This window comes from Notamacropus eugenii, chromosome 3 (assembly GCF_028372415.1).
Source record: "Notamacropus eugenii isolate mMacEug1 chromosome 3, mMacEug1.pri_v2, whole genome shotgun sequence".
NCBI classification, from domain to species: domain Eukaryota; kingdom Metazoa; phylum Chordata; class Mammalia; order Diprotodontia; family Macropodidae; genus Notamacropus; species Notamacropus eugenii.
This window is the reverse complement of record NC_092874.1, coordinates 70,001,368-70,022,935: the sequence shown is the minus strand read 5'-3', so window position 1 is coordinate 70,022,935 and position 21,568 is coordinate 70,001,368. Positions and strand designations below refer to the sequence as shown.

Genomic DNA, 21,568 nt, shown 5'->3' with positions numbered 1-21,568 from the left:
GAAGGTTCAAAATATATAGCAATAAATTTCCATTTCAAGAAAACCTATATAATAAACACTATGCATTATGGAGAGAGATGTCCATTTTTCTTTGCTTCCTTCTTAGTTTTCTTTTGTTCTGTGCTGTGCACTTTTTACTTTGTTCTTTTTTCCCCTTCCTCCCCCACCAGAAATTGTTACATTTAAAAAAATTGGTTTTACAAATTTGAAAATTGGTCTCTTGCAGAATATGCTTTGTTAGTTCTTTGATGTCATAGATGGGGGCATTCTTCATCTCACGCCTCAATCCTCTCCCCCCACTTCCCAAAGTCTTCAATTCTTGTCCTGGTTTTTCTGTAGACCTTTCACAAAGGAACAGAAGAGAGGATATACTCATTTTCAGATTCTAGAAAGCAGCATGAATATCTGAGTATTTGCTACTGACAAACACAGAGATCAATTAGAAAGCATTCTTATGGATTATGTTGAAGTAAAGCGGGGAGACGTTATGACTCTGTCCATGATTGGCTCCATATTGTAAAAGTACAGAATCCTGAAGAAAAACCTATGCAGCTTTGCTGACTTGGAGGACAAAAAAAATCAGAAAACATATTCTTTATCATAACCTTTATTTTTGAGTCTGAAAATGTGTTTATCAGAGCCATAGCGTTCATCCTTCGTTACCAAAGAAGACCATGCCATCAGAGAAATAATGACAGGCACTTGACTTTGTTTTGAGTGAGGGAGGGAAATGCAGGTCACCAACCTCACTTCTCCTTCAGAGCCATCTGAAGCTAGTGACCAGGTATTTATCAGAATGACTGGAGATGACCCAGGATGAGGCAATTGGGGTTAAGTGACTTGCCCAAGGTCACACAGCTAGTGAGTGTCGAGTGTCTGAAGTGAGATTTGAACTCAGGTCCTCTTGACTCTTGCACTGGTGTTTTATCCACTGCACCACCTAGCTGCCCCTTATCAGAGACACAGAGAATAAGTGGAGGCTATATTCCTGACCTTATACATACATAATCTGTGATATTGGGCTAGACATAGTCAACTTTTGTCTCTGGGATCAAGACACTGTGTCTGATCCAATCTAATTCAGTATTTACTAAGTACGAGCACTAAGGCTTCAAAGGGAAAACTAAGGACTAGATCTATGATTTCATAGCATTAGAAACTCACAGATAATGAAAGATACCTTTTCTGCAACCTATAGTCTTAGAGAATTACTTGGGACACAGAGTGACTTACTGGGCAAGTGACTTACAGAGGTTACATGGCCAGTATGTGGTTGAATCAGGACTTGAATCCAGGTCTTTCTGACTCTGAGACCAACTCTATATCCTCTGTACCAAGCTACCTTTCTGAATACAAAGACAAAAAGAGAAGCAATCCTTACTCTCAAGAAACTCACGTTCTACTGGGATTTCCCCATTCTTTCCTCAAAGAAACGGAACAAATTTGATTGAGAAAAACAATTATATCTGGGAATGTAGCTCAAAGACATTGATGATGACAGCCATAAGAGCAGCTATAGCTTATATTTAGGAAGTACTTTCTGATGGCAAAGTATTTTCATGTCCGTTATCTTACTTAACTGTGTTCTACAGAATTTTCTGGCTCCATTCTCCTCTCAAGCATGGAAGAGTGAAGTGATGGGGAAGAGAAACTGTTGCTAGAGATTCTCACTCAGAGAGTGATGCTCATTAGGCATGGTGTCCATCTGTTGCAGATTTTCTAGGAGAGTCTAGATTTGAAGGAAAAAAAGAGAGATCTACATAAACAATATCCTTTCCCAGCTGATGTGGTCCCATTTGTAGTTTGAAAAATATGATTACTGTAACATTAGGGGACTTTTCAGGGAAGATCTCTAAGAGGCAATAAATCACTGTAAAGGCTCTGTCTGCAGGAAACTGCCTTTTCTCTAACGGTACCCAAAGTGTCTTGATAACTGAGACAACCACTGACAAGAATGTTCTAGGTGAAACTTAGAATAGGTGAGGACAAACATCATCCCCTAAATTGTCAACTGGGAAACTTCTTTTTGAATTCTATGGGAATGGAAGCTGTAAGCTAGGATTTGACAAATATTCATTCATTCTATCTCTTGTGAATTGGGGAGAATCATGAGAGGTAGGTTCTCCCTGCCAAAAAACTTCCATGATGTGAGTTGGTTGGGTTAAGCCCATCGGTGGAGGAATTTGGAGGGATACCATTGGGAAACATTCCCTCTGAATCTCAAGCTCTCAGCAACAAAAAGGTGGAATTGAGCTCACCTCCACTGCAAGGGCTAATTGCCCTTGTCTTACATCCATAGGTTGAATTTAAAATGTCTTCTTAAAATATATATGGATAAGTTCACTTACTTTAGCAGCATAATTTCCAGGTATGTACACACAGGCGATGAGATTGATGCACACATTGCCAGAGCTAGCTCAGTGTTTGAGAGGCTCCAAACAGAAGTGTGGGAGAGAAGAGGAATTATTCCAATATATAATTCCAATTCCAATTATTCCAATATATAATACCAAATACTGAAGGTCTACAGAGCTACTGTGCTGACCTCATTGTTGTATGCTTGTGAAACTTGGACAGTATACCAGTGCCATGCCCGGAAACTGAGTGACTTCCATTTGAACTGTCTTAGGAAGATTCTGATAATGACTTGGCAAAATAAGCTGAGCTGAACTCCCAGGCACTCAAACTCTACTGCAGAGAGTACAACTCCAATGGGCTGGTTCTGGTGTTTAAAAGTCAAATGTATGTTTGCCTAAAAGATTATTTTGTGGGACTTGTGGGAACCAAGATGGCGGAATTAGCAGTAAGTCACTCTCACCCTTCCTTACTCACCTTGAAAAGTCCAGAAAATACTGCCCCAGGAAAAGTTCTGGAATTGTGGAGTCAGCAGAAAGACCCAGTGCAGAAACTTTTTAGCTCGTGAGCCTAGGGGGGCTAACAGAATGGTCCCTCTTCCTGTGGCTGAAGGGGACCAGTATAGGACAAGAGGCATCCTGGCAAGCCCCCCCTCAGAAAACTAGTGGGAGATCCTGACCCCCGGAATGGTGGAGCAGGCAAATGTCGGCACCAGGACCCCCACGTGCCTTTGCGCTGCAGACATCAGCATAGAGATCCACCACTTGTGTGGCAACTGGATATCCACCATAGTGGGTGAGTCAATGGGGCTCTAGGGCAGCCCTGGGGCCTGACCACCCCCAACCCCCCACCTCATCCTGTGAGCTTCAATGTAACTTGGGGGAAATGCAGTAAAACCCCTTGTTACATCTGCATCCACCAACTAACACCACCAGGTAAGCTACAGCCTCTACAGCTTCTAGCTGCCAAACTTGAGGCCCCCTAGCATGAGAAGTGTGTTTCAGTGCCCCTTGTGTCCCAGAAGCAGAGATCTGCTTTAATAGCCCGAAAACAGACAAGCACAATAAACAAGAAGCAACACAGAAAATCAAAGACCATAGATTCATATTCCGGGGACAGGGAAGACAATTCAGAAGATTATTTTGTGGTGAATTCCCACGGGGCAAGCACTCACATGGAGGTCAGCGAAGTGATACAGTGAAGTCAGGATACAAGGACGCTCTCAAGGTCACTCTGAAAAACTTTGGAATCCATTGTGAGACATGAGCGACTTTGGCACAGGCCTGCCCAGCATGGCATACTTGCCTCAAAGAAGGTTCTGTGCTCTATGAGCAAAGCAGGGTTGCAGTAGCTCAAAAAACAAAAGGCTCAGACAAACCATGAGGTGTACAACTTTAGAGCCATCTCCACTCCAAATGTCCATATGGACTATTTGTGCCTAACGTGTGGTAGAGCCTTCTGAGCTCATATTGGTCTGATCAGCCACGGTCAGACACACTGGACCTTGACCTCAGCATAGTGTTGTCCTTCTGGTCCTCTTCAAGCACAAAGGACAACTACCAATCATACGCTATCAGTTAAACTATTAGTAAATGTTTAAGCAGAAATTAGTCACTTGGTGGTGGGGAGAGGGAACAGAATAGATACCTGAAGTGAATGAATGAACACCACACTAAACACGTACTGTGTGTCAGGCATTGTGTTGAGTACTGGAGGGGTAAGGGGGAGGAAGTATAAATGCAAAAGTAAAATAGTTCCTACTCTCAAGAAACTTGTACTCTAATCTAATAGGATGATTGATATAGCACATGGTGGAGAGGTGACCAAGGAAGGAAGTTTGGGTTTGAGGAGTCAGAGGAATAGGAAATGGAGTCCTAGAAAAGTCATGTCATGCCCTTTTCAGTAGCCATGGTAGAGTGGATTTGATTACTGTTTTATAAAGCAAGAATAAGAGGTGGAAAGGGATGGGATGGGGTGGGGTAAGGGTGCTAAATACAGAGAAGCAGGGTAAACGACAAGATGCTCCAGCTGGGCAGACCACAGTTTCCAAAGTGGTAATTTAAAGAGTTGGAGCAGAGAGGGGGCAGTCATCTGGGAAACAGGGAAATGATGTAAGTGGCCTTGGAACAAAGGCAGGAGGGCATCAGAGACAAATAGCATCAAATTCACAATTTTGTCTAGAGCCATTACTGGCTACGTGTCTAAAAATCCTCTTATAAGTCACTTGGGCTCAAGGCTGCTGAACTCTGCATTTGTAAGCTCTCTACAAAGCCCTGGGATGGACAAGTTATGAAATTTAGGTTTTTCAGAAGAAGTAGGATTTAATGAACTAAGTTCACTTGCTTTACCCTAGTTAAATCACATCTGGTAGTGATAAAAAGTGGTTTTGCAGACTGTTGAATTGCTAAAATATTGTTTGGAATTCTAGAGAAGACATCTTCTCTTTCTCATATCTGGTACATACATCAAGAATGGAAATTTCAGCCTCAGTGTCTTGATAATGCCTCAAAGAAGACATAATAGCTGATAGTCATGAGATTACCAAGATCCTCTCTTGTAGGCTCTTATTGGTCAAGTGTGGCATCCATAGGAATGGTCTTAAACATCTGTGGAAGAGATGTGCATATATAAGAAATAAATGTATGACTATGAAGGGGAAGAGATAATGCACATAGAAACTTTGAAGAAAATGGTAGACACTTCTTTCTGAGATTATTTAGGAATTCTCCTTGAAGACTAGAGGTAAGAAAAGGCAACTTCTCAAGGTCTATTTCAGTGACATGCTTCTGTGTTTCTCACAATACTTCAAAATTTGAATTGGGGTGTAGGGGGCATAAAAGATGACATTTTTTCTCTCTTTAATGAACATTTTGACTGTTGGGCACATACGATACCCTGCAGCTGCATATTAATGAGGTTTTATTTGGGCAAAATTCCAGGAAGCAATTAATGAGAAGAAGACGGAAGTTGGTTATTCAAAACTTAGCTGCTGTGTTTGCCAGATTCCATGGGTTGCAGATGGGGTGCTGGTTTGCCTCAAAGTGGGTCAGTTCAGGGTGTGGTGACTGCAAGATGCATTTGGATGTTTGGCATGTTTGGACTGCTGTTCAAAGAAGAATTTGCCCTCAGTGTGCTAGTATTGACTGATGGGCTCACTTTACTTAGAGTCTCAAAGGGAAACAGAGTTCATGCTGCTGCCCTCAGAGGGGTCTGCTATGATAGATGCAATCACCATTTTCCCTTTTCTGTGGTTCTCCTGGCAAGACTGCCCTGAAAATAAACCTCAGTGTTGACATCTGTGACTTTTTGGGTAGTTCCTCTTTTCCATGATGACCTCTCCTCTGTTTCCACACCAACCACATAATGATGATCTCATATTTATAGCATTCATCCTTTCAGCATACAAGTATCATTAACTCCATTTTATAGATGAAAAAACTGAAGTTTAGAGAGGTTAAGTGATTTGAACATAGTCACACGATATAGATTTATTGGGTCCAATTCCTGCACGCTTTCCATTGCACCCTCCTGTTTCTCATAAGGTTCAATTACATTAAATTCAGCAAAAATTTACTAAGGGCTTCTTCCTTGACAAGTGTTATGGTTGGCTCTGTGTTAGTTGCCAAGGATATAAAGACAAAGTACAAGCAATCCTTGACGTTAAGAAGCTTGTCATCCAATAGGCTGAAATGTTTCTATATGGAACAACCCATCTAAGAGGGTCAACCAAGAATGAAATCCAACGGGTAGGGAAAATAGTTGGTGTTACCACGATGCAGAGGAAGCAGAATTCTTTGTTTCTTTTCCTGTGGTGGAGGAACAACTGTCAAAATGTAGTACTCGTTATCAAAGTGGCAAAAATGTCATTCTGACCAAGAGGTGAAGTTCATTTTGACTACTCAGGCTTTCAGTCTTCACTTCCATGGAGGCAAAGAAGAACCTGGTCTGTTGAGAGAACGCTGCATTTAGGGCAGATCTCAAGAGTCTTTCAGAAAGTCTGATGCCCTGGGAAATAGAGGGAGGATTCTAGAAAGCAGCAGCAAGATGAAATATGTTTGCGTTTTGGCGTTCTCAACTGTAACCAATTAGCTATAGTCAGTTAGCCCAGAGAGATGGGACTTACTTCAAGTAAATATAGGTAAAAGGAGTTTTAATTGACCTGAAGAAGGAGGCTGTATTTGTGTTTCTGTCAGTATGATGTGATACACACACACATGCACACAGATACAATGATACAAGTTAGTCTGCTTTGTAGAAGAACTCAAGGAACATATTTCTATTCTCCAAGTAATTATGTAGTAAGAATGAATGATTGAATTTATATACATATATGTATATATATGTGTGTATCCGTATGTGTATATGTGTGTATGTATATATGTGTGTATATATGCATATCTGTGTATATATATTTATGTATATATGCCAAGAAAGAGAGTTTTGATCTGGGCAGTCATAGAAATTATGGTTGTTCCATAAGATCAAGAAAAATGAAATATTCCTTGAGAGAACTGAAGTAGGATGCAAAGGAGGAAAAGGGTATAAAGAGACAGATTTCTCATTTGTGTCAGAAGGTGAGGATGGAAGGTGCTGAGAGAAGGAAGAGAAACACCTCTGGACATTTGGAGTGAAGTTGTGAGGCTCTCTCTCTTTCTGTTTCTCTCTCTCTCTCTCTCTCTCTCTCTCTCTCTGTTTCTCTCTCTCTTTCTCTTTCTCTGTTTCTCTCTCTGTCTCTCTCTCTGTCTTTCTCTCTCTCTCTCCCCATTCCCTCCTCCCTTCCTGTCTCTCTCTGTTTCTCTCTCTCTCTTTCTCTCTCTCTCTGTCTCTTTGTCTCTCTCTGTCTCTGTCTCTCTTTCTCTCTCTCCCCCATTCCCTCCTCCCTCCCTGTCTCCCTCTGTCTGTCTCTCTCTCTCTGCCTTTCTCTGTCTCTGTCTTGGTCTGTCTCTATCTCTCTCTGTATCTCTTTCTGTATGTTTCTCTCTGCCTCTATCTCTCTCTGTTTCTCTGTCTCTATCTGTCTGTCTGTCTCCCTCCTGGTAGGTGGAGCTAGACCATTTGTGGAAGAAGCAACTTCCCTGTGTCCAAAGAATGATGCATGATCCACAAGTACAATCCAGTGAGAAGTTATCTACTAATGGTCAAATGAAAAAAGGGCAAAGCAGTAGTGGTTGGTTACTCCCTCTTGAGGGACAGCTGCTTATCAACCTGACCTAGATAAGAGAGAGAGTTCGTATCTTCCTAGGACGTATCTTGGACCTGATAGTCCCCCGAGGACAGTCAAACCTGACAAGCACTACCCACTTCTGGTAAATGTGAGGGTCAGTGACACCACCACAAGGGAACTGGAAGGCATTGCTGAGTATTAGGAAATTCTGGCCAAGTGTAACCCTGAAGACCTTAGTGGAGAGTGGTGGGGGTGGGGAAATGGGGAAGGAGCAGAGATATTTTCTTCCTGTCTGCTAAGTAACAGTAGTGAATTCAGGAGAGAAATTTGGAGTGAATCACTAGCTAAGAAGACGGTGTTTAAGAATGGGATTTGGATTTGGGACTGTCATCTAAAACAGTGCTTCTTAACCTGTGGGTCACAGGCTCATATTGGGTCAAAAAAAATTTGGCAACCGTAAAAGGTTTCTGAATATACAATGACCAAAAATTGATTCAAAATCAAATGTGTGATGAATCCAAGGTGTTTCTGGCAGGGCTTGCCCATGTTGCACTGCGCAGCTTCATTGCAGCCTTGGTTCTGAACACAAAGCCGTGGGCACTTTGCACTGAGCATGCCCTCACGCCATGTGATGCCCACAAATGCTGACCAAATTGAAAAGGGGGTCATGAGTCTAAAAAGTTTGAAAAGTCCTGGTGTAAAATATGGGAATGATGGGTTCTTGGCCAGGGATGGAATGCACCTAATATGGACTGGTAAAAACCATGTCTACCTGGAACCTTAAGAACCCAACCAACAGAGCTTCATCCTGAAAAGGGAAAGGGAGGGAGAAAACTGCTCATGAAGATCTGACAAATATGCTACTACTGAGAGCAGTGGGTCCAGTGCAGGAGGAAGAACAATAATGAAGGGCCCACTGATCCACAGGAGATGATAGTCATCAATGAGAAATGTCTACCCCTAGGCAACATATGTTTTTATACACATGCATAAAGTATGAGTAATAAGGCCAACTGAAAAAGTTTCACTGAAACTGGATGGGACAGAACTTTGCTCTGGAAAGGTGTACCATAACATACCTCTGTTTCGAAAGGAACAAAATAGGTAATAATAATTTACATTTCATAGTAATAGCTAGCATTTCTATGGCACACTAGGGTTTGCAATGTGCTTTCCATATAGTAGCTTATCTGAGCCTTCCAAAAATCCCTGGAAGGTGGGTACTATAATTATCCATATTTTACAGATAAGGAAACTGAAGTTGGAGGGTTCGATTTATAGTAAAGGTAATCAGATTTGAAATTGGTTGAATTATTGACCCCAAAGAGTTGTTATTTGTGGTACTGGAGTGAGGGACTTAATAGTTCTGTTTTATCCTGCTGTGGTTATCTGGAGCTCAGCTTTGGGCCCTACATCTTAGGAATGATGGATAAACTAAAGCACAGCCTGAACAGGGTGACAAAGGATGATGAAAAGACTGTATATATACAAAAGACTGGATACTATACATCTTATGAAGAACTAGGCATGTTGAGCTTGAAGAAGAGACACATGGTAAGTATTTAAAGAACTCCTAGATGGACGAGGAGATAGATTTAGTTTGCTAGGTTCCTGCAAGGCAAAAGTAGGATCAATGGGAGAAAGTTGATGAGAAGCAGATTTCAACTTGATGGAAGGAAAAAACTTTCAGGTAATCAGAGAATTCTCAAAGTGGAACGCTCTGCTTCAGGAGAAAGTGGGTTCCCCCTCATTTGAGATTTTTAAGCAGACAATCTAGTGGACATGTTGTAGACTTGCCAGTTGACTAGATGACTTCCAAGGTTTCTTCTGGCTTTTAGTTTCTATGATTCATTTCAGAAGCACAAAGCAGAAGGATTAGGAATCACTATTAGCCAATGAGGGTAAGGATCATTTATGTCTGTATCAAACTTTGGTGATGAAACATTTCACATGCGTTGGATTCATAGAGTCTCTGAAATCAACAGTACCTCCATTATATTCTACTTCATCTTGAGTTTTTCTAGAACCAGTGAATGATGGTAAATGAAAAATGATTGTAACCTATTTTGCAAATGGAGGTCAGACAAGATCAAAGGACTAACTCAAGGTCACACAAGTAGTAGGGGATGTGAGCTGGGCTTCAAACTCAAGTCTATGGATGGCAAGTCCTGTACTTTTCCCATGATGGCTTGCTGCCACTTCGTCTTCAGTGAAGATAATGCATCTTTCAAAGTCAGTTGGATAATAGGATTTTGTTTCCAGAAATACATTTTACAAACAAATCTTCAGGAACATATCTGTTACAGAGAGGCACACATATCACTTAATAAGCCCATCAGCCATAAATTTGGAAGAAATACTGAGCCCAGTAGGTTTTGACCTGGAAATAGAGTGGATTTTTAGTTCTAAATTTAAAAATACTATACATAAGCATGGGATTTCCCTAAACGGTTGTGTAATAATATATATATATAGGAAGTCCCCACTATACATTTTTCAGGCATACTTCTCTGGGGTGGCCTAAAAATACCACTATTTCCCGGGTTGTTGCCTTAACTGACTTATTGGCCAATTTTCACAGGTTGAATGAAAGAGGTCAATGTTTCATTTTACCGACATATGACTTCCTTTTAATGGAAACAACTGTAACTTCAGGTATACACATTTTCAAAACAAAACAAGATGCATTGGGAAAACATAAAAGTGTCCTATTTTTAGCTTGCTCCGCTGAGAGGCAGTGAGGTGTAGCGGCTAGAGAGCCAGTCTCAAAGCTGGGAAGACCTGGATTCAGGCCCTTACTCTGACACCTAGTTATCCCTTCCAAAATGCAGGGGTTAGGAACACACTGCCCCAGTGATCTGGAAAATCCATGTAAAATTTTTTGGCCCTCCCTTTGCACCATGGAAGAAGCCTAAATCATTATGGTATTAAAAGATAAGTTATGTTGATATTATGTAATGCTATAAATTTATCTTCTGCATTTCTGAGTTTCTAGACTTTTTCCTGGGTCATTTGTCAGCCTTTGTGTAATGTCTGCAGATTCCTCAAATCTCCCCCCAAATTCTCATTTAACTTCTTATGCCAAGCTGTGATATATTGAAACCATGATGGGGAAAGTCATGATCTGGAAGGGATAATTATACCTGAATGAAGTCACTTCATATTTCAGTGCTCTGAGGAGCTGTAAAAGATAATAAAGTTTCAGAGGAGCTGATGCCCTGCATTAACTGACAGCTTTTCCTCTCTCCCCCATGAGGTTCCTGTACCAGTGAAATCACATCTCTAGCCCCATTGCTATTTTCTTCAGGTCTTTTTTGTTTCACAAAAAGTGATGACTGACTGGTTCTATCTCTTTACATGTAGTTATCTGGTACGTTTCTCTGTTTACCTGCGACTTTTGGCAAGTCCCAACCTCTCTGCGCCTCCATTTCCTCTTTTGGCTAATGCAGGTGTTGGACTAGGTGGTCTGAGGTTCTTTCTACATTCACATTAGTGATTCTATATGCCTCATATTACCTTTTGTGTCTGGAGATTCCATTGCTCAGAACGATGTGTTCAGTGACTGCTGAAAAATCTAACTCAGACCTTGTGTAGCATCACAGGGATATAGTTTTAGAGTGGGAAAGGACCTTTAAGAGGTATTTAATCAGATACCCTTATTTGATAGATGAGGCAACTGCTGCATTTATCAAGGAAGAGGAAACTGACGCATTCATTGCATGCCATTTTGTGAAAGAATTGGCATGATACAGGAATAAACAGGCTAAATAAGGCGAGAGCCCTGTGTTTCAGCACCAGTTGAGCCAGCTCACCCTGTGCAGACTTGGGCAAGTCTCTTAATCTTTTAGGGCCTGAGTTTCCTCCTTTATCAAAAGATGAAGTTAGACTTGAGGACTTCAAATGTCCTTTGCAGCCCCAAATCTAGGATACCAGAGGCATATACCTCCATATTATACTGTAACTTCCAAATGGGTAGGGATCTTTTAATATCTATAATTATCTAAACCTGTCCCAAGGAACCTACAAAATTCCTGGGTTTGGACTGAATCACATTAAAATGGATTTTTTCTTATTGTTCATTCTTGTCTGACTCTTTGTGACCCCATTTTTTTTGAGAGAGTTGGGGTTAAGTGACTAGACCAGGGTCACACAGCTGGTAAGTGTCTGAAGCCAGGTTTGAACTTAGGTCTTCTGACTCCAGGGCTGGTGCTCCTACCTAGTTCCCTCCAAACTCCTTTTGGACTTTTCTTGGCAAAGATAGTGGAACAGTTTGCCATTCCCTTCTCCAGCTCATTTTATAGATGAGAAAACTGAGGTAAACAGGGTTAAGTGATTTGCCCAGGGTCACACAGCTAGTAAATGTTTGAGGCCATATTTGAACTCATGAAGATGAATTTTCCTGATTCCAGGCCTGTACTTTACGTATGGTGCCCTCTAGATGCCTTAAATGTAATTGGGAAATTTTTGGTAAAATAAAAATATAATACAACATAGATAATGTTAATTTGTAATCTTCTAAGTCAACATGTGGTCAGCAGGGATCCATTGTATTTGAGTTTGACATCAGTGCTTTAGATGATTTCTAAAATCCTTTCTGGTTCTAAATCATATGATCCTATGTTCTTGGGCATAACATTCCAGAATACAGTAAGAGTGTTTGCATTCTAGAATGCATTGTTGGAAGGAATCAGAGAGATTGCTTAGTACAGAATGGCCACCTTTTGAAGATGATGGAATTGAGACCCATGGATTTGTCCAAAGTCACCCAGTTAGTTTATAGTAGATCTGTGACCAGCAGCTTCTAGTTTTGCTTTCTAGTTCAATGTCAATCAATAATAATGATAGCTAACATTTACATAGCGCCTAATGTATAACACACACGGCTGCTAGGTACTTTAAATATATTATCTCATTTGATCCTCATGACAATCCTTATGATAATAGACAGGTGCTATTATGATCCCCATTTAACAGATGAGGAAACTGAGGCAAATAGGGTCACACAGCTGGGAAGTGTCTGAGGTTGAATTTGAACTCAGGTCCTTTCTGACTCCAGGCCTGGTGCTCAATCCGCTGTACCACTTAACTACTCCAGTTAACCTCATGGATAATCAGAAGATAGATATCAACATTGCTGCCATCATCGAACTTATTTAAGCCTGAAGCCATTGAAATCCTGTGGGATGAGAACAGAAGCAGGAAATTTTGTTCTCACTGCCTTAGTCCCATTCAATAGAATTCCTATGCACTTTAAAGAGGGAAATGAAGTTCATGTGCTTTGTACATAGTAAAAGCTTTTAATAAATGTTTTGTTCATTCATTTTATATTTATTCACTCTTTCACTAGGTAATATTAATTCATTCATTTGTTCATATTTTATTAATTCATTTTTATTAATTTTATTATTTTAATTAATTATTAATTATTCTTTTAATTAATTGCTATTAATTCATTCTAGGTAGTATTCATTCTTTTTTTATCCATTCATTTGTTCAAATCTAGGTAACATTCATTCATTTTTATTCATCTGTTCATTCATTCTTGTCTAGGTAATATATATTTGTTCACATCTAGATAATATTCATTTGTTCCAATCTAGGTAACATTCATTCATTGTTATTCATTCATTCATGTCTAGGTAATATTAATTCATTCATTTTTTATCCATTCATTTGTCATGACTGGGTAACATTCATTCATTGTTATTCATTCATTCATCTATATCTAGATACCATTCATTCTTTCACTTATGCCTAGAACCCAGAGGGTTCAGAAGGTAATGAGTTCTTTGGAATGTGTTCCAACATGAAAATCTCTACCAATCTTTCTTCTCTCCAAACCAAGCTTTTACAATTGACATCAGATTACACACACATATCTCTTTAAAATAAAAGACAGCCAAGTCTTTTGTTAAAAATCACAATGATTTTTCATTCTCTTTTTGTGGTTCTGGTGTTCTCTCCATACCCCCCTTCCTTCCAGACCAGACACATCAGTTGTTTTTTGGGTGAACATAAACTTGGTAGCCAAGTCTGTGGCTGTGTGTTTGGTTTCTGTAACTAAGGGTTTTTAAACCTCGGTGATGCAACCTTTCCTTTTGCCCCTCTCTCATTCAGATGGGAATGTATATGGCAAAGCAATTAATGAATTTGATACCAGGTTGAGCTCAGTTATCTGCCTGGATAGGTTCAGCTGAGTTGGGTTTGGATGAGTTAAATAGAAGTCTTATCTAAATCACTTAAAAACAACAACAACCAACCAATAAACAGCAGGTCACTCATTTCTGTTTGCTGCGTAATGTTGAGTTACTCTGCTAGGGGTCGGGGTAACATTTAACCAGTGTGAGTGTGGAAAGCAATATCCCCTCCTCCTTAGTGCTCTCAGAGCAGTTGGAGGCCAGCCACTGTACCATGGCAACTTCAAGTTCACTGACATTATTTCTAATAAACGGCTGCCCAAGAGTTTATGGGGTGTTCCTGGCCCCAGCTCAGGGTAATCAGCAGGAGGCAGAGGGGGCAGGGCCCATTTCCTGTCCCTGCTGCCCAATGGTTTCTGCATCCCCATGAAAGATCACAGGGAATTTGATGCGAGTTCCTGGAACAGACATCAGTTAATTAAAATGGCTGGGTTTCTGAACACATTGAATAGGAGAGGAGCCAGACGTTGGTCATTGGCCACATACTGTGGCAAAAAAAAGTCAAAAGGGAAAAGAAATCAGTCCTGGTGGGGCGCAGAAAGAGGAAATTCCTTTTCTGACAGCCAAGGCTCCATTTTAGTAATGATGGGAATGGCCAGAGGTAAGAAAATGGAAATACATATTCAAGTCAACATCATTAGGAGAAGTCAATCATTTGGACTTTGTTCCTGAGATGCTGATATCACTATAGATATAGAATTCATCTTAGTCAGTTCCCAGGGAAGAGGCTTACACAAGACATTTGAACCTTTGTCATTTGATACGGGACCCAAAGCTCTTTCCACTGTGCTACACTGCCTCATGGTTTTGAAGAATTATGTCTAAGTGTTAGCTCTTTCTGTCTCCCTGCTAGAAGGTGGCCAAGCACAAGGGAAAGAGAATCTTGGAACCTAAGTAAACAGATGCACTGGTTAATTCATTTTGGAATAATTGAAAGATGATGCTGTTTTTGTCCAGGATTTATGCAGGAGGCTTTTTTTTTTTTTTTTTGACCCAGTCAATAATTAAGGGGAAAAAATCACCCAGGGAAGTCACTCTTGGTAAAACATTTTTCAGGCACATGAAACATGTGTAATGGAGATAGTTCACAGGGCTAGGGCCAAAGCTTTTCAAGTTACTATATAAAGCATGTGGGTAGCCAAAAGCATTACTCTCTGACCTGCTTTTCTAACCGATGATATATAGCAAAGTTTGCTACCAGTCAATTCAGTCAATTTATTAAATCTCCAGATGCATAGAGGATTTGCTCCAATTAATCCTCTAGTCATGAGGCATTGAGATTGAACATAAAAGTGGGTAAAGTACGAAATAGTACCCATTACACCTTTCTATAGGGAATTGGATGCTCAAGGGTCATGCTTTAGGGTGGAAAACTTATGTTAGGTGTTTAAATTTAGGTTAACAGCTGTAGGATTCTCAGTGATCAGCAGAGGGCACCAGAATCATAGCTAGGTGGACAAAGCAAAACACACTCCATCTCTCCATCCCTTCCCCCATCTGTTGAGAGACTGGGAATAGGACATCCTCCCCAGGTGAAGGCATACCATGGAAGCTAGAAAGCCATCACTAAACTCAAGGCATTGGCAAGAAGGAGATCTAGGGGCAGACCTCAGAAATTATCTCACCCAATCCCTTCATTTTACGATTATGGAACAGAGAATCAGAAAAACGAAAATGGCTTACCCAAGATGACCCAAGGTAATCAGTATCAGAGACTGATTTAAATGTAAGTCCTTCGACTTCAGAGACAGAAGCCACCAAATCAAAGCAATCAGGACATAGTGGATAGAGTGCTGCATTGGAAGATGGGAGGAACTGGGGTCAAATCCGACCTCAGACATTTACAAACTCTGTTCGTAAGTTAGAGAGCCCTCTTTGAGATGGAAGCCAAGTTCACCAAACCTTGTGCTGCCAAATGAATCTTTTCATGCAATGCAAAGCTATCCTATTTAAAATGACTCACAGACAGTGCACAATTAGTGGTGGAAATGACATTTTCTTTCTTCTACACATGAATTAATGGCACCAGAGCCCAGGTTATCCCAAGGTCAATTCACGAGCATCAACCACTTAACACATGTGGGGCATACTCCTTCAACAATAAAATGAAAGGGTGAACTCAATGACCTCTAAGATCCATTCCAGCTCTAAATCTAAGATTCTATGAAAGCTGAATCAGGTGAATAAGAGCCGTAACATTGAACACTTCTATAGTGCTTTAGGATTTGTGTAGAACTTTGCAAATATCTCAGTTGATCTGTGATACGATTGCCCGCATTGTACAGATGAGAAAACCAAGGCAGACAGAGATTTGCCCAGGGCTGCACAGCTAGTAAGTGTCTGAGGCTGGATTGAACTCAGGTCTTCCCGAATGCAGGTTTAGCTGCTCTAGCTCTAGCTATGGTACCACTTAGCTACCTCTATCACCAAAATGGGGTCTGGAGACACAAAATCTAAGTAAGATAGCCAGAAGGAAGATAGGTCAAAACAGTGATTGCATTTCAAAAGGCAGATTGTCAACTGACTATAATTCTGTGGACAGTGAATCCCTTTTACAACTCCTAAGACACTAGGACTATCTTACCTGTTTTGGGGCATTGACGTGTCAGTACCCTGGCAAATTTGGGGTATTCCCCTCCCCTTTGGGGACAGAGCATAGGCCCAACAAGCAAGGTAAGAGAAGAGAAACCTGCTATTCAGCGTGACAGAGGGGACAGAGCCCTGGACTTGGGTTGGAGTCCTGACTTTCCCAGGATTCCTTGTTTCCTTGTCTGTAAATTGGCAAGATCAGTGTTTGCACCACTGACCTCACAGGGTTGTTGTAAAAGACACCCTTTGTAAACTGTAAAGTGCTACGTAAGTATGAGTGATTTGCTCGAGTCTGTCGCATACTTCTGTATCTTGTAACGATTTCCATGCATATACCACCCCCCCCCTCCCCATTGGAGTACTCCTACTAAACTCAGTCTGAAACTTAATGGGAATCGTTTGAACATGTTTCCTGCAATTTGTAAGACTTATTTCAAAATAGATTTAGACTGTTTATTTGATATTCTTTCGCGCCTGAGCAATTCTTGGCAAAATAAAGATGTCTTCACATGCATACAAATTCTCTATTATAAGTGGCCTCACTTTAATACATGATTTGGAATGCCAAGAATTGACCATGTGTTTGGGACAGGGGTGTGGCAGGACCACATTACCCAGCATTCCAGGATGGAAACATCTACAGGTGCTGGTGACTTGACCTTGGAATAACCTGCTGGATTCTGGGCTCTAGTGTCATTAATTCATGTGTAGAAGAAAGTGTCATTTCCACCACTAATTGTGCACTGTCTGTGAGTCATTTTAAATAGGATAGCTTTGCATTGCATGAAAAGAATTCATTTGGCAGCACAAGATTTGGTGAGCTTGGCTTCCATTTCAAAGAGGGCTCTCTAAAGAAACTAACCTGCCTACTTCTTTCCTTTCCTTTTCAGGCCTATGGAGAGATGAAGTTAGACACTAGAATAACAGGAATTTTGAGAGCTGGAAAGGACTTTAGATATCTTCTGGTCCTATTTTTTTCTACATAAATAAAACTCAGAGTAGTTAAGTGACATGTAAAGGTCAAAAGTGAGTTCATAGCAGACAGGGCTCTGTGTTTCATGTCTAGAGTGAGTTTTACAAAATCCCCACTAGAAACAAGGACCATCAAATCATCTTTCTAAAGCAAATTCAGTGAGGGAGGGGAGTGGTCACAGCTGAGATGGGAGGAGATCTCATCTGGCTTCTAGTAGGTGGGCCAAGAAAGTGTTCCATCTGCTAGCTTTCAATTTTAGATGATTATTTTTGCTATTTTTGTGCTATGCTCAGTTGTTTCTACATTGATAGTAACGCCATCTTGGAGAAGGGAAGACCATCTTTAAGTATCTGAAGATCTATCAAGTGAAAAGGGGTAGGGGAAAGAACCGGGAGGATTGGATACAGTTTGCAAAGTGGAAAATTTATTCGTCATGTCAAGGAAATGTGCAAGAAAACAAACTTCCTAAAATGAGAGCTATCTGTAAGTGGAATTGGAGGTAGCTGATTCTCCATCATTAGATGTCTTTTAAGCAGAGGCTAGGTGACCACTTAATAGATTTTTCTATTAGTAGTAGATTCTTATTCAGTTACAGCTTGTACTAGATTGCTTCCCAAACTAGAGCTCCCTCCCAAATCTAAAATAAAAAAAAATAATAAAATAAAAAAATTTTTAAAAAGTAACTTCTAACTTTCAGCTCCCTGGGGACAAAGCCCTAGTTGTTCCAACCTAGTTCTGGCTCTGTGGAGGAGAACAGGGCAGCTTTGTCACAACTCCGACTATCCACCACCATTTGTAAGCAGGAATGGAGATTAGAAGGGGATAGAAGCTGGAATTTCCCTGGCCTAGAAAGCTCATAGAAGGGAACTTTTCTATCAGTGTGGATTGGCACCTACTCTGTCACTGAGAGAGTCATCTGCTGCACTGAGTGATTTGTCCAGGGTCACAGAGTCAGTATGTCAGAAATAGCCATGACTCTGAAGTCAATTCCTTATTATGTCAATTTCTTTCTCACCATTTGTATTACACAGCTTTTTAACTACACCCATTTACGCAGATAGGCACACCTCATGAGAAAGTGTCAGTACTGGATGTTTACTAGAAATGAGTCACTGTTCTCAATAATAATTGTAGCTGGATGCTGGGGTCAGCGTTAATCCTATCTGGTCCTCTGTCTCACTGGTCATCTCCATATATAGTACTAAGCAGTAAAATTTTCATTACGTCGTAGTTACTGTTGTTGGTCAGTTGTGTCTGATTATTTGTTACCTCATTTGGAGTTTTCTTGGCAGAGATCCTGGAGGGGTTTGTCATTTCCTTCTCCAGATCATTTTACAGATGAGGAAACTGAGGCAAGTAGGGTGAAGTGGCTTGTCCCGGGTCACAGCAGCTAGTAAGTGTCTGAGGCCACATTTGAACTCAGGAAGATGTCTTCCTGACTTCAGGGCTGGCAGTTACTATGGTGGGATAAAAAGAAAGTCAAAAATCATCCTTCTACCAAAGGTTCAAGATCATTATTAAAACCTGAGCTCCTTGAACTGCTGATGCCCTTCAGTAGATGGATCCCATGTATTGGGTTCTACAGGAGAAGCATCATGGGGGCAGATAGGTGAACTGACTGATCAACATGGGTGGGGGTCTAGTCTTCCCTCTGCAGCTGAGTCTCAGGTTTCTTATATGTAAAACCAAGGGGTTGGACTAGAAAACCTCTAACTTCCCTTCCATCTCTAAATTCTGATTTTATAAATTAGTCTTGTAAACGGAACCCTACTATGGTGGGCTTAAAGCAAGAGCATCATGAGTCAGGCTTTGCAGAAAACAGTCCTTTGCATTGTTCTCTGTCACCATCTAGTGGACTCCTGAATCAGTCACCAGGAGGCTTCACCTTTCCATGGAAATGAAGGCATTCAAACATCGACAATTTCTAGTTGAAAATCCGATTGTTACTTTGCTTATTTCATTCCTCGATTTATTCAACAAATTCTTGTTAAGCTTCTGGCTATGTGCAAGAAAATAGGTCTAGGAAGAGTTCAAGAGGGGGTGAGCTCATTGTGGGCTGGTGATGGGGAGGGACTCATAGGGACTCAGTTAAGGATGCTTGAGCGGGACCTGGAAGGATGGATGAGTAGGATACAATGAAGCAGAGGAAAGCAGAGAATGCAGTAAAGGCAGAAGGCATAGCATAAGTAAACCTTGATAGATGATTAAGCCTAGACGGGTATCCTTGAAAAGACTCTTTCAATTCTGTCTGCATGAATGAAGTCCGCCCTACTACTCCTTTTTTAAGAGATAGAAACAATCTGCTATCTAGTGATCCTAGTCTGGTGGAGAGATAAAACTCATCACACTCCATCCTCGTCATTTTATAGTAGAGGAAGGCATAGACTGTCAGGGCTGCTGGGGTCCTTAGAGAACACCCAGCTACTCTCCTTCTTCCCCCAACATTTACATGTTGGATTGCTTTTGTTGTGTAGTCATTTCAGCTGGATTTTCAGTCCAGTTCTTTGTGACTCCATTTGAGCTTTAGTTAGCAGAGATGCTGGAATGGTTTGCCATTTCCTTCTCCAGCCCATTTTTATAGATGAGGAAACGGAGGCAAATAGGGTTAAGTGATTTGCCCATGTTTATCCAGTTAGTAAGAGTCCAAGGCTGGATTTGAACTCAGGTCTTCCTGACTCCAGGCTCTGTGCTCTACCCACTGTACCACCTACCTACCCCAGTTGGATTGCCAGGTAAATAAATAAATGTTAGTGACAGGCAGGTGGCTGGCCCACTGCCCTTATTGAAGCTTTGCTACTTTAGCTTTAGGTTTGTGTAAATGGCCCAGTCACCTACTTTTGAGAACTACATCAGCAGATATCAGTTAACTTTAAGTGAAAATGCCTCATTTCTATCATCTTTGCATTATTTTTGCATTATGGATAAAGATAAGAAACTCTATAGCCCATATTATGACCAATAAGTGGGCCACCTATTCAGCCATTCTTAGGTTTATTCTGGAAAAATAAACAGAGTCACAGAACTTAGGTGGGAACCCCCCTTTTGATACTGGACAATACCAATATTCCAACTATTGACAATTCATACAAAGTTTTACGTAAGACGACTTCCCTAGATGTCTAGTTACCATGGAGAGTAGTCACAAGTATCTTTAAGGTATAGGAGGCAAGATTTAACATTTTGACCAAAAGCATGAAATCTGAAAATATTTTGAACAATAGATGCTCATATTCTAATTCTGCATCACCAGAAATTATTACTTTGAAAAGGTCTCCATTCTCTCCCTCTAGGACTACCCCTCTATCTTTCCCCCATCTGTTCTGCAAAAGATTATGCCTTAGATCTTTTGTAACTATAAGAATCACAGAATTTTAAGGCTGAGAGAGACTTAAAGGATTCTCTGGTCCAGACCCTGCATTTTCTAGGGGAAAGAGCCAAGGTTCAGAGAAGTGAGCTCTTTTGCTCACAGTCACACAGCCAGTTACTGACAAGTAAAGCCAGCCTCCCACTCTTGTGCTGTTGTCATGCCCTGCCCTGCTTTGCATGGAATCACAACATTTCAAGTCAGAAAGGACCTCAGAGTCCTCATATGTACCTGATTCTCTCTACAACATCCTTGACAGATGGTCTTCCAGCCTCTGCTTAAATGTCCCCATTGATGAGGAACCTACTACCTTCTAATGTGTGTTTATCCTTTGTTGCTGAAGAAGACCATGCCATCAGAGAAATAATGACATAACTTGCACTTGACTTTGTTTTGTGTGAGGGAAGGCTGTGCAGGTCATCAGCCTCACTTCTCCTCCAGAGCCATCTGAATCCAGTGACCAGAGATATTCATCAGGATGACTGGAGATGACCCAGGATGAGGCAGTTGAGGTTAAGTGACTTGCCCAAGGTCACACAGCTAGTGAGTATCAAATGTCTGAGGTGAGATTTGAACTCAGGTCCTCCTGACTCCTGCACTGGTGCTCTATCCACTGCACCACCTAGCTGCCCAAACTACCTTCTAGTAGTTGACATTTAGATAACGCTGTAAGGTTTGGAAACCTTAGACATTCTCTAAATTGACTGGTGGTACAGCATAGAGCACACTTGCTCTGGAGTCTGAAACCTTGAATTCAAATAGTTCTAACATTAACTACCTACATAACCTTAGGCAGGTAGCTCAATCTGGCTAGACCTCAGTATCTTCTGTAAAATGAAGGGTTATACTAGTGAGCCTCTGAGATTCATTGCAGCTCCAGATCTAAGATTCTCACAGCAACCCTGGGAGATGGTTGGTATTATTAT

The 21,568-nt window shown here is 40.9% G+C and overlaps 1 long non-coding RNA gene across 1 annotated transcript; it reads right to left on the bottom strand.

Moving 5' to 3' along the window:
* Positions 1–216: 216 nt before the first annotated feature.
* LOC140531157 (uncharacterized) lies at positions 217–3,855 on the bottom strand. Its single transcript, XR_011976291.1, has 3 exons — positions 3,530–3,855; positions 1,250–1,729; positions 217–341 (listed from the first exon to the last, which is right to left on the bottom strand). It is a non-coding gene; the product is annotated as an uncharacterized lncRNA (long non-coding RNA).
* Between the last annotated feature and the right edge of the window lie 17,713 nt (positions 3,856–21,568).